Genomic DNA, 14,114 nt, shown 5'->3' with positions numbered 1-14,114 from the left:
ACAATGGATGTAAAAAAGGGAGACAGAATAAAATGGGGAAGGAGAAGAGAAGGCAGAAGTAGTGAGGAAAGAAAAAAGAAAGGAAGAAAGAAAGGAATGGATGGAAAGAAGGAAAAAATAAGGCTCGCACTTTGGCTCTTGATTTAATCCTGGCCTTTCCCATCCTCACTTCACTCACCACCCCTCACATTCACCCCCCCACATACACACCCCCAGCACACATGCAAATACACATACACACACAGACACACACACACACAAAACCACACACATAACACTACTTTGACAGTTTCCTCAGCCCCATATCTCACCTAGGATGTAGGAACTGGTAACAACTTGATTATCTAAGCTATTCCTTTCAAGAACACAAAATTATGGCCATAAACACAATTATTTTTAATTGTTTTAAAATTAAAATTTTAAAGATTCTCAGAATGGAATCATTTTCAAAAACAGTTTCATGAAAGGTTAATACTTAAGTTGCTTTCAATATTCAATAATTTATTATATTTATTTCTGGTTTTTTAACATATTTTTATTGATTTCAGAGAGAGGAAAGGAGAGGGAGAGAAAGAAACATTAATAATGAGAGAGAATCACCTCCCACACAACCCCCACCATGGATGGAGCCCTGCAACCGGGCACATGCTTGGACTGGGAATTGAACCCTGACCTCCTGTTTCATGTGTTGATGCTCAACCACTGAGTAACAGTGGCTGAGCATGTGCTTTTTATTTTAACAAATAAAATGTACTTGTTGAGTGGATGGATGGATGGTATATAGAACAGAAATTCTAAATCATTATACAGCATAACCACAACCATAATTTGCTTTTCATGCTATCTCCTGCACACCTACCTAACTCCCTCACCCCTACCTGGTCCTTGCCCCCTTGGGAATGTAGCTTAGAAGTCAAAATTTTATCTTGGGGAAATATTTTCATGGTTTCCAAGAAAAACAGCATACTATATTCTATATTGGGGCTGTCACATGCACACACATACATGTAACTATGTGACTGTGTCTGTGCACATGCATGTGTATACACACACCAATCCCATAGGCAGCTATACCTAAAATCCTCTCATTCACTGATATATATAGAAAATTTTTGAGGTTCATTGTATTCTCCTCAGTAGAATTGTATTATAGTCCTGGATGAGCTGTCAAACATCTTGATAACACTGTTTAAAATTCACAATTGGGCATATGTTTCAGTTTAACCTGAGCAATAGAAAGGACCATTCTGGCCAGTGATATGCTGCTTATCTGCTGCTTCCTCCTTGGTTGTCAGTGTTTCTGAAATGCCAGTGCTACAGGCAAAGCACTCTGATTAGGACGTCAGCCTGCCTTTGGGCAAACACTGCCAACTGCCAACCTAGAGAATGAAGGCCCCTTAGATCTGGCTCAAGGGTGGAATCCAGTTAGGAAGTCCCCCACAGATACAAGAAACTGTTGCGAAGAGCTGTTCCCAAAACATCGCCTAACCTATTTGAAAATGTGAGTCAGTATTGAGAGATGCCTTTTATGGAGGAACATAGTCAGGGACCCTCATTCTTTCTAAATCCCCATTTTTCACTGTAAATAGAATAGTATTATTTTTTATTTTTAGCAGAAAAAAATATAACAAGAAAGTAAAATTGTGTCATTTCTTTTCTCATTTAAATTTGTATTACATTAATAGTATGGGGATATATTCATGTTGTGAAAGATTAAAATATCCAAAATTGCATAATTTAAAACACGAATAATCCCTTTCCCTACTCCTTGCTAAGAGCCCTTCACATCAGTTTTGCATGGATTTACATGCATATATGAACACTTTTTAAACACAAAAGGGATCAGATTCTACCATTCATCCTATGATTTGCTTTCTTTACTTCAGCATCACATCCTAGAGATCATCCTATATCTGAATACACAGCTCTATCTCTTTTTAAAAAAGAATTTACTTTTAGAATAGTTTTAGGTTTACAACAAAATTTAGAAGGAGTCACAGATTTACCAAACATTTCCTGTTTCCCACAGCTGCATAGCCTCCTCATAATCAACATCACTAACCAGAACATTACCAAAGATGAACCTACATTGACACATCATAATCACCCAAAATCCATAGTTTACCTTAGAACTTGCTCTTGGTGTTGTACATTCTATGAGTTTGGAAAAAATGGAAATGACATATATCCATCATTATGAAATCACACAGACTATTTTCACTGCCCTAAAAATCTCTGAGTTCTGGCCATTCACTTCTTCCCCACCTTCCACCCTGCAACCACTGATCTTTTCACTGACTGCATAGCTTTGTCTTTTTCAGAATGCCATATAGTTAAAATCACACAGTATGTAGCCTTTTCAGACTTGCTTCTTTTACTTAGTGATATTAATTTAAGGTTCCACCATGTCTTTTCATGGCTTGATAGCTCATTTGTTTTTAGTGAATAGTATTCTACTGTCTGGGTGTACCACAGTTTATCTATTTGCCTACTAGAGGGCATCTTTGTTGCTTTCATGTTTGAGCAGTTATGAATAAAGCTGATTTAAACTTTTCAACTTCTTTGGGTAAATATGAAGACACACAATTCCTGGATCATATGGTAAAACTATGTTCAATTTTGTAAAAAGCCACCAAGCGGTCTTCCAAAATGGCTGTACCATTTTGCATCCCCACCAAAAATGTATGAGAGTTTCTACTGCTGCACATCCTCACCAGCATTTAGTGTCAGTGTTCTGAGTGTTGGTTATTCTAACAGGTGTGTAGTGGTATCTCATTGTTGTTTTGTGTTTTCCTAATGGTATATGATATGGAGCATCTTTTCATGCTTATTTGCCTTCTGTATGTCTTCTTTGGTGAGATGTCTGCCAAGGTCTTTGGCCCATTTTTAAGTTGGGCTGTTTGTTTCCTATTGTTGAGTTTTAAGAGTTCTGTGTATATTTTGGAAAATAGTGCTTTATTAGAACGTCTTCTGCAAATATTTCATCCTAGTCTGTGGCTTATCTTCTAATTCTCTTGATATTGATTATCTTCACCAAGCAGAAGTTTTTAATTTTAATTAAGTACACTTTGTCAATTATTTCTTTCATGGATAGTGTCTTGTGTGTTGTTTCTAAAAAGGCATCACCATACCTACATACTTTTTTTTTACTTTTTTCCATATGGATAACTAGTTGTTCCCACACCATTTGTTGAAAAAACTGCTTTTTCATCACTGCATTTGCTTGTTTGTCAATGATTAGTTGACTATATTTATGGAGGTTTATTTCCAGGCTCTCTACTCTGTTCCATTTATCTATATGTCTATTATTTCTACCAATACCACACTGTTTTTGAATACTGTCACTTTATAGTACATCTCAAAGTCTAATTATGCTAGTCCTTCAACTTTGTCTTCTCTTTCAATAGTGAATTGGCTATTCTGGGTTGTATGCCTCTACATATAAACTTTAGAATCAGTTTGTCAATATTCACAAAATAACTTGCTCAGATTTTAATTGGGATTCATTGAATCTATTTATCAAATTGAGAAGAACTGACATCTTGACAATACTGAGTCTTCCTATCCAAGAACATAAAATATCTCTCCACTTATTTCGTTATTGTTTGATTTCTTTCATCAGAGTTTTGTAGTTTTCTTCATGTAGATCTTCTACATATTTTGTTAGGCTAATATCTAAGTATTTCATTGAGGGGTGCTAATGTAAATGGTATTTTTAATTTAGAATTCTACTTGTTCATTGTTGGTATATAGGAAAGCATTAGACTTTCATACATTAACCTTGCATCATGCAACCTTGCTATAATTGCTTATTAGCTCCAATGTTTTTGTTGATTCTTTGGATTTCTACATAGATTTCATTTTCAAACAAAAACAGTTTACACCTTCCTTCCCAGTATGTATACCCTTAATTTCATTTTCTTTTCTTGCATTTAGCAAGGACTTCCAGTATGACGTTGAAAAGTAGTGCTGAGAGAGTATATTCTTGCTTTGTACCTGATCTTAGTGAGAAAGCCTCAAGTTTCTCACCATCAAGTATGATGGCATCTGTAGGTTTTTTGGAGAGATTCTTTAAGTTCCCCTTTATTCCTAGTTTACTGAGATTTAATGGTGTTCAATTCTGTCAAATGCTTTTTCTCCATCTATTGATATGATCATGTGATTTTTTTTTTTTAGCCAGTTGATTTGATAGATTATACTTGATTTTCAAATGTTGAACTAGCTCTGCATACCTAGAATAAATGCCCCGTGGTCATAGTGTATAATTATTACTTTTTAAAAATTCAATTTGATAATATTTTATTGAGAATTTTTGCTTCTGTATTCATGAGAAACATTGGTGTTTAGTTTTCTTTTCTTGTAATGTCTTTGTCTGGTTGGGTATTAGGGTACTTGCTGGCCTCATAGAATGAGTTAGAAAGTATTCCCTCTGCTTCTATCCTCTAAAAGAGATTATAGAGAATTGGTATAATTTCTTCCTTAAATGTTTGGTAAAATTCATCAGGGCCCGAGGCTTTCTTTTCTTCGAGATTATTAATTAAATCTCTTTAAGAGACACAGGCTTATTCAGATCATCTATTTCTTCTTGTGTAAATTTTGGCAGATTGTGTCTTTCAAGGAATTGGTTCATTTCATCTAAGTTATCAAATTTGTGAGCATAGTGTTGTCCATAGTATTCCTTCTATCCTTTTTGTTTCCATGGTACCTATAATGATGTCCCCCTTGAATTCTGATATTAATAATTTGTGTCTGCTCTCTCTTTTTTTTTTTTTTAGCCTGGCTATAAATTTATAAATTTTATTAATCTCTTCAAAGAAATAGCTTTGGGTTTTGTTTTTTCTATTGAGTTCTTATTTTCAATTTCATTGGTTTATGCTCTAATTCATATTTCTTTTCTTTTGCTTACTTTGGATTTAACTTGCGCTTATTTTTTCTAGTGTTCTAAGGTGAAAATACGTCATTATTTTTAATGGCTGTGTATCATTGCATAGAAAAAGTGTAAGTTATTAACTACTGACATGTATGCTGTAATTTTTTGTTATTATAAACAATTCCTGAAATGAACTTCCTGGTACATAAATTTTTATACATGTGTTGAGTATTTTTGGTGAAATATCTTCTAGAAGTGGACTGCTAGGTCAATAGGCTTGAATAATTCATGCTTCTACCAACTGTATATGAGAGTGCATATTGCACTGCATTGTTGCAAATATATGGGTATTATCAAGCATTTGGATTTTTTATATTCTAATGGATGATCATTTTTATCATGTTTATTTTTCTAATTACAATTTTGATGAGTTTATTTTAATAAATATTTTAGATATTAGTTTTTTTCTTCTTTTGTGAATTGCCTAATCTTTTATTTTCTGTACACTTTCTAGTAAGGTGTTTTCTATTTATAGTTACTAACTAGATATTAATAAATGTCCTGTTACCTGTGTTGAAAATATTTTATCCCAGTCTGTCCACACAGAACAAAACCTGAATTTTAATATAATCTTTGTTAACTTGCCTTTGAAATGTTTAATATAGTTTTTACTTTAGGTCATCAAATTTCTATGATTTTTGGTTATGTGAGGTGTTTACATTAGGGAAATCTGGGAGAGTGGTATATGGAATACTCTACTATCTGTGGAACTTTTATGTAAAATTATCCCAAAATAAATATTTTTCACTAGAGGCCCAGTGCACAAAATTCATGCATGGGGGGGGGGGTCCCTCAGCCTGGCCTGCACCCTCTCCAATCTGGGACCGCTGGCTCCTAACCGCTTGCCTGCCTGCCTGCCTGATTGCCCCTAACCGTTTCTGCCTGCCGGCCTGATCACTCCCAACTGCCCTCCCCTGCCAGCCTGATGGCCCCCAACTGCCCTCCAATGCTGGCCTGATCGCCCACAACTGCCCTCCCCTGCCAGCCTCATCATCCCCAACTGCCCTCCCCTGCTGGCCTGATTGCCCACAACTGCCCTCCCCTGCTGTTACCTGCCTTCTCCACGGGGCCCTGCCTCCACTGTGCGCGTGGCCATCTTGTGATGGCCATCTTGTGATGACATTAGGGCATGATATGTGAGGGCGTGACAACCACCTAGGCTATTATTAGTATAAATTCCCCACTATAGTAGCTTTTACAGCTTTGCTTGCTTGCATGGTTAGTGGTAATGGTGGTGGCAATTTTTCCATTTAGCCATTTAGCTCATTAATACACTTAGAATTCATTTTTGTATATAATATAAAAATATTACATAATTTATAACTCTATATAGATTTTTTTGTGGATGAAAAGCCTGTGATCCCAATATCATTTATTAAAATTTTCTCATTTTTTATTGATTTAAATACTTCATCATAAACTGAATTCTCATCCTATCTAATAATAGAGTAATATGCAAATAACCATCACTCCACTACGCCCATGATTGGGCAGCGGGAGGCTGGGGGGCGGGACTCAGGGTGGCCTCTCAATGGCCGGATTGGTCGCCGCTGAGGGGAGACCCCTCAGCGTTCGCGGGTCGGAGAGGCAGTGGCTGTGGTGGCACCCCCGGACCTGCGAATGCTGAGGGGTCTCTTTGTGGGCGGCGGCAGAGGCACCCAGACCCGCCCCCATCAGCGTTTGCGGGTCGGGGCCGCGGCGCTACCTTCATGCACCTGCACTGGGGGAGGGCCTGGTCAGCAGCTGTCTAGGCTGCTTCAAGGGCCAAAGAGGGAGGCAGGGCCAGACCCCAGCGGCCGCAGCTGTTGTGGGGCCCGGGGAGCCAGGCAGGGCTGGACAGGCAACCTCAGGGTGGGCCTGGGGGTGGGTCCCGTGGCGCAGCTTGACAGCAGACAGCAGGGCCTGCTTGGCTGTTGCCGTGGTGACCTGGGAGCAGACAAGCGCAGCTGCAGGCAGCACCCAGCAGGGCTTGCTTGCCCATTGCTATGGTGTGGAGCAGGCAAGCCCCGCAGAGAGCAGAGAACCACAGGGAGCGGGCCTAAGCCATCAGCAGGACATGCCCTGAGGGCTCTCGGATTGGAGAGGGTAAAGGTCGGGCTGAGGGACCCCCTGTGCATGAATTTCATTCACCGGGCCTCTAGTATTTATATAAATCTGTTTCTGAACTCTGCCCCATTTCATTCTACAATTTATCTACTTGTAAATTAATATCCACACTTTTAAAACTATAAAGCTTCACAGTATGTCTTCTTTCTTTGCCTTTTTTTTTTTCCATATGCATTGTCCCTTTTATATGAACTTTAGTGTCCCAATGTCCAATTCAAGTAATTTGGTCTTGTCCCAAATGTGTTTTTTAAAGGAAAATAGGTATCTTTAAAAACTGTTATCTCCCCATTCTAAATGAAGGGAGGGAGGGTGGGGTGGGCAGCACCAGATGCCACCTGAGGGATCCGGGTCCATCACAGGCCCCGGAAGGGGCAGCGGCCTGCCTAGCCATGCCTGTGGGGCCCTGGGAACATCGAAGCCCCGGGGAGGAGCGGCTGGGCCTGCTTAGCCGCTCCCATGGGGCTCCAGGAACATCGCAGCCCAGAGGAGGCATGGCCAGCCGGCCTAGCCACTCCCATGAGGCCCCGGGAACATCGCTGTCCCAGGGAGGCATGGCCAGCTGCCTAGCCACTCCTATGAGGCTCCGGGAACATCTCAGCCCAGGGAGGCATGGCCAACCGGCCTAGCCACTCCCGTGAGGCCCCAGGAACATCGCTGCCCAGGGGAGGCATGGCTGGCTGGCCTAGCCACTCCCGTGGGGCCCCGGGAACATCGCTGCCCAGGGAGGCACGGCTGGGCCCTGGGAACATCACAGGCATGGGGTTGCTGAGACACAGACCGGGCCTCTGGCCACAGATTCATAGCTTTGCAGAGACCAAGGGCAGGGATCTGCCTCACTACAGAGAGAGAGAGGTTCTGCAGTGGCCCCAAAACGTGGGTGGGCCAGGCCAGGGTTCAAGGGGCATGGAAGGTAGCCCGGGGGGAGGGGCAAGGACCCGCAGCTCTGAGGCGGGGGTTGAGGGGCGGTGCCACCTAAGTGGAGGGGTGCTGCACTGCAGGGTACCAGACTGACTGATGTGATTCAGACAAGCTCCCAGTGCTAACTGGCCTTGCCCAGGCGGCCTTCGCACTTCAGAGGCGGCGACTCCTGCTCCCGCCTTGACCCAAAAGCAAGCTCACGCCACCCTGCACCACGGCAGAGCATGCCTTGGCGGTGAGTGCGAAGCCTTCTACCTGCTCCAGAGACCCGGGGCTGGGGGTTACTGAGTCAAGTTCCACAGCCAACTGGAATTGGCCTCAGTGTCCTGGTCTGTAAAATGGATTAAGTGTGTCCCAGTGCCTTCACTGAGCTTTGATGGCCAATTGAGATACTATATAAGGAAAGTGATGAAGAAGTGAGAAAGAAAAGGAAAGGCAAACAACACAAAAGAAAGACTGGAAGGAACCTGTAAACCCATTGTCACTTAAATAGGGAATATAGTCAATAGTGTTGTAATGATGGTATGATGCCAGGTGGGTACTGGAAATATCAGGGAACACTTTGTAAAGTATATCATTGTCTAACCACTATTCTGTAACTAATATAAAACCTGAAACCAATACAAAATAATATTGAATGTAAAGAAATGAAAATTGGAGTGAAATTTTTATAAATTTCAAAGTTTAAATAAAGGCTGTAAAGGAAGGAAGAGGGAGAATAAAAAAATAGTGTTTTTCATTTTACCACTTTATTGTCTTTTCAGTACATGAAAAAGAGAGTTGTCTTTATATGGTGCTTTTATACTTTTCTAAGTCATTATCTCATTTTAATTTCAGGGCAACTTAAAGACAAGATAATTATTCCCTCCACTAGTCAAAGAAAGGAAATCTTGGTGTCTGGATCCAATGATTCAATTGTCAAGCCCCTATTGTAAAGCAGGATTAGTAAAACTTTCTGTGAAGGGTCATATCTATACTAATAAAAGCCTTGGGGGTGATCAGGCCAGCAAGGGAGAGTAGTTGGGGGCAATCAGGCCAGCAGAGGAGCAGTTAGGGGGCAATCAGGCAGGCAGGTGAGCGGTTAGAAGCCAGTGGTCCCAGATTGTGAGAGGGACGTTCGACTTCAGGTATCGGGCCTAAACCTGAAGTCGGACATCCCCCGAGGGGTCCCAGATTGGAGAGGGTTCAGGCTGGGCTGAGGGACACCCTCCCCAGTGCATGAATTTCGTGCACCAGGCCTCTAGTATCCTTTATAATAAAGCAAATGTTTCCCTGAGTTTTATGAGCTGTTCTAGCAAATTATCCAAACCCAAGGAGGGGACATGGGAATCACCGATTTATAGCCAGTTAGTCAAAAGTACAGGAGGTTCAAATTTGTAACTGGTGCCTCAAGTAGGGGGAGGCCTTAATCTGTGGTGTCTGTGCTAATTCTGGGCATTTAGTATTAGAATTAAATTAAACTGTAGGACACTCAGGTGGTGTCCTCGGAGAAAGAAAGAAATTTTTGATGTGGAAAACTCACATATTTGATGTCAGAAGTGTTAGTGTGAATAGAGGGAAACCTTGCTTGTTCTCTGACTCTGGGGTTTCATGATCTCCAGAGCTGACCCCCACACTACAGCAATCCTCACCTGTATGCATTTTTGCTACAATTTCCTCCATCAATATAAGGGCATCTGCACTTTTTATGTATCACTGATTCCACTAATTCATGTTTTCCACAAGGGATTATAAATTTAACTTATTTTTTCATATTATTTCTTACATTTCCTGAGATTTGAGATAGGAGGGGAGACAAGTGCATGTGCACCTTTCCTACTATCTTTTGTTGTTGTTGTTGTTGTTAATACTTACCAGAGGGTATTTTTTTCCCATTGCTTTTTAGAGAGTGCACGGGTGGGAAAAAGGGGAAAGGGGAGGGTAAAAGGGAGGAAGAGAGGGAGAGAGAGAAAGAAACATCCATATGAGAGAGACACATCAACTAGTTGCCTCCTGCAAGCACCCAACCCAGACCCGGGGGCAGGGACAGAAACCAGGTATGTGACCTTTGATTCACGGGGCCTACACTCTAACCACTGAGAAACACTGACCAGGACTTTCCTATCATCTTGATCCAGTCTCTTGGAATCTGCTAAACAAAGACACCAAATCACTCATAATCCATCCACCTTTACACAGGTACTTTTATTTTCGTATTCTCCCTCCTGGTCATTGTCCACATATATAGTTTCATATTGTACTTAAAATGTACTTAAAATTTTGCCTTCTTTTCTACTTAATATCCCTTAAACATTTTCTATGTAATCTTCATAATTATCACTTTAATAGCTGCATAGTTGTACATGAAGGTGATGTAGTATCATTTGCTTAAATTCACCCCAATTTTTCACTATTACAGACAAGTGGAAATAAACATTTTCAAACATATACTTTCTTTTCTTTTGATTATTTCCTTAGGATATATACCTGGGAATGAAATTACAGGTGAAAGGATAAGAATAGTTTTAAGGTTCTAGTGCTATTGTGCCATATTGCATTTCCAAAGGATTTTACCTATGTACTTATTTTATTATAATTTAATCAGCACTGAGCATTATCATTTTTGCTTTATTAGTAAGTGCAAAATGTTACCTTATTTTATTTTATTTTTTTTTATATTTTATTGATGTTTTACAGAGAGGAAGGGAGAGAGATAGAGAGTCAGAAACATTGATGTGAGAGAAACATCGATCAGCTGCCTCCTGCACAGATGTGCCCGCAACCAAGGAACATGCCCTTGACCGGAATCGAACCCGGGACCTTTCAGTCCACAGGCCGACGCTCTATCCACTGAGCCAAACCGGTTTCGGCTGTTACCTTATTTTAATGATGGTTTAGTTTTAATTTCTCTAAGGAATAAACAGATTGAATATTTTCTTAAACAGTTATTGCCTTTCTCTCTTTTATAAATTGGTAAATATCTCATAAATCAAGTAGTATTAATTATGTTCCTTATATTTGAATGAGTTTTTTAATATTGTAAGTACACATTAAAACCTATCTCATAATAAATGCAAATCTTTACCCCAATCTGTTGGGTACCCTATTTAATAATAAATTTGAACTTTTAATTATCTAAAAGTTTTATATTTCATAGTGGTAAATCTACCACACTTTTCTTTTGTGGTTGTTTTTTTCTCTTCAAAATTAAGAAAACCATTACTTGTCTAAATTCTTCCAATAAAAATTTTAACTTTTTAGATCATATGAAGTTGATTGTGGATGGGTCATTAGGTATGGAAAGATGCCCCCATCCCAACCCAGACACTATGGAAATATATCCTCAAATATAAATCTGAACTCAAGCACTGCCACTGCTAAAAGGGGGAATAAAGTTCTGTGGTATCAATACAGTAGCCACCAGCCACATGTAGCTGCTCAGCTCTTTGAATGTTGCTAGTCCAAATTGAGACTAGCAACATTTATTATTTTTTTTACTTAAAAAATAATAATAAAACATACATCAAATATTGAAGACCAGGTATGAAAATAAAAATATAAAATATCTCACTAATAATTTTTAGATTAATTACATATATTGGGTTAAATAAAATGGATACTAAAATAATGTCACCAAATTTATTTTTACTTTTTTAAAATATATGTTATTGATTTTTTACAGAGAGGAAGGGAGAGAGATAGAGAGTTAGAAACATCGATGAGAGAGAAATATCGATCAGCTGCCTCCTGCACACCCTCTACTGGGGATGTGCCTGCAACCAAGGTACATGCCCTTGACCGGAATCGAACCTAGGACCCTTCAGTCCGCAGGCCGATGCTCTATCCACTGAGCCAAACCAGTCAGGGCTATTTTTACTTTTTTAATGGCTACTAGAAAAATTAAAGTTGCTTTTGTGGCTTGCATACATGGCTTGTCTTATGTTTCTATTAAATAAGTGCTGCTTTAACAGATATTCTCTCAGACATAGCTCTTGATAAGAAACAGAGCTGAGCCTGAAGGAAAATGGCAATTATTACAGCTCTCTTAAAGGAGAGAATACTTGCTTTACAGTTCAATGAGACTGAGAGGAGAGAAAAGTTTCATTATCTACTGCTGGCATCTTCTGTGTCAAGGCTGCTTTTGCTCATCTTTGAGCAAGATCCCCAATTGGATTCATTGTTAAAAACTCCTTCAGGTCCCAGAAGAAGGGCACGGATACAACACTAAGATTAGCCCAACTTTTACTAGTAGAACCATACATTTCCAGCCACTACCCTCAGCTAGATTCTCAGAACACAAATAAGCCTGAAATCCGCCTTCCCGCTCCCCACACCTAAATTCCTCCCATTCTTTAAGATCTTCGTATAGCTCCCTCTAATTGCTCCACTCCTCACTGATTGTTCCACATCGCTGAGTTCCTACACACTTGGTATCTATAACACCATTTGGCAACTGTGCTTTTAGCTGATTATTTCAGGTGATACCAGAATCCAAACGGAGCATTTTGATGCCTATCATAATTCTAGGACTTTTTTTTCTGTATCAAAGATTCCAGCATATGTGACTAATAGTATACATTCTATTCTTTGGCCTAAATTAACTAAAAATTTTAAATTAAAATAATAGTAACTTCATATTCCACCAATATTCTTCCAAAGTATTTTCACTCTAATGATCTCATTTAAGCCCAAATAGGATTCAGACCTAACTTGCCAATTTCATGCCTCTCTGTTCCAGAAGGTGTGATAATCTAGGGACAAAGTGAGGGATTCCAATCATTGCTTCTTTACTATGTACACACCATAAGGAGTCTTGGCTCAATCACAGAACTGTCCAAATGAAGCTTTCCTTTTACAGCATTTGCCACGCTGACATTATTCTATTGCATTTTATGCTGGTACTAACTTCTCATCACTTTGCAGGGGAAATCTGTATTTGTATGATAGTGATTAAATAACTAAGTGGACCTTGTAGTAAATGAGTTATTTCTTTGCTACCATTATGTTTAATTTGCCATACATTATTCCGTCTGCTTTTTAGAATCATAAGTGGCCAGTATCATTTTTTTCCTCATCATCCCATTATCCATAATGAGAAAATATTTCTAAATGTAAGTATTTCTCTTTCCAAAGATACCTGGTGAACACTCCTCTAGACATTAGTGAAATCTATTAAAAAAAATATTAACTATTTTTTTTCACAGCAGAAAGAAAATGCTAAAGGATGTCCCCATAGTTCTTCCAACAACTCCCAAGATTCAGATTCCCTCCAGACTATAAATGGGCCTTTCGGGATAATCTTACTGAGGTGCCTATTGTAAGAGACTAGAGACCCAATGCATAAAATTTGCGCAAGAGTAGGCCTTTGCAGCCACGGCTGCCTGGATCCCTCCCTTGCAGCCATGGTGGCTGCAGCCCTGGCTTCATCCCAGAAGGACATCCGGAAGGACGTCCGGTCTAATTAGCATATTATGCTTTTATTATTATAGATGTGAATGGGCTTCAGATTCATACCCGAGGTTCTCAAGAAGAAAGCGAATCTAGATCTAGCATAAAATTCCCTAGGGAATGTCAGTGGGTCTAATCAGACTCTGATTCCAAAGCTCTAATGACTTCTCCATGTGCTTTCCACTTTACAAAAGGCTTCCCAACACATTATCCCATTTAATCCACTACAACCAGAAAGGTATTATTAGCCACATTTTTCAGTTGAGGTAATTAGTTTCAGTGACATTCAGTGATTTGCCTAAGGCCACAGATGCAGTTAACAATAGAGCCAGATCCACACCCAGGTCTTCTGAATTCAGATGCCAGGGAAAGAGAAGTTCAAGGAACAGTTCAAGAGAACAAAATTCCAACCGCTTCTTGGCCAGTGGCAATTTGGTGAGTTACCTCACCAAAATGAGTTGAAGTAGATAATCACTCTAATTCCTTAATATTGGGAATTCCCAGAACCCTGTGATTAAAGGTTAAAGCCAAGTTCATCTTAACCTTATTTCATAAATCAGATTTGAAATACATTGAAAGTTGTTCAATAATAATCTTAATTATTATCGACTTAATAAATTGAAGAGATGTCCGGAAACACTTGCAGAGTGGGAAGATTGTGCATTTGTTTGTTTGTTTTTTCTTTTGGAAAATAAGCTCAGAACATCAGAAGCATGCATCAAATAAAATAGGA

At 39.6% G+C, this 14,114-nt stretch overlaps 1 long non-coding RNA gene across 1 annotated transcript in view; it reads right to left on the bottom strand.

Annotated features, from left to right (window-relative positions):
• LOC307092707 overlaps positions 1-14,114 on the bottom strand; it is an 82,382-nt gene that overhangs the window by 39,643 nt on the left and 28,625 nt on the right. The gene's annotated exons all lie outside the window — the stretch shown is intronic.

The sequence above is a fragment of the Cnephaeus nilssonii genome, assembly GCF_951640355.1.
Source record: "Cnephaeus nilssonii genome assembly, chromosome: 20".
Taxonomy (NCBI): Eukaryota; Metazoa; Chordata; class Mammalia; order Chiroptera; family Vespertilionidae; genus Cnephaeus; species Cnephaeus nilssonii.
This window is presented reverse-complemented; position numbering and strand designations above follow the sequence as displayed.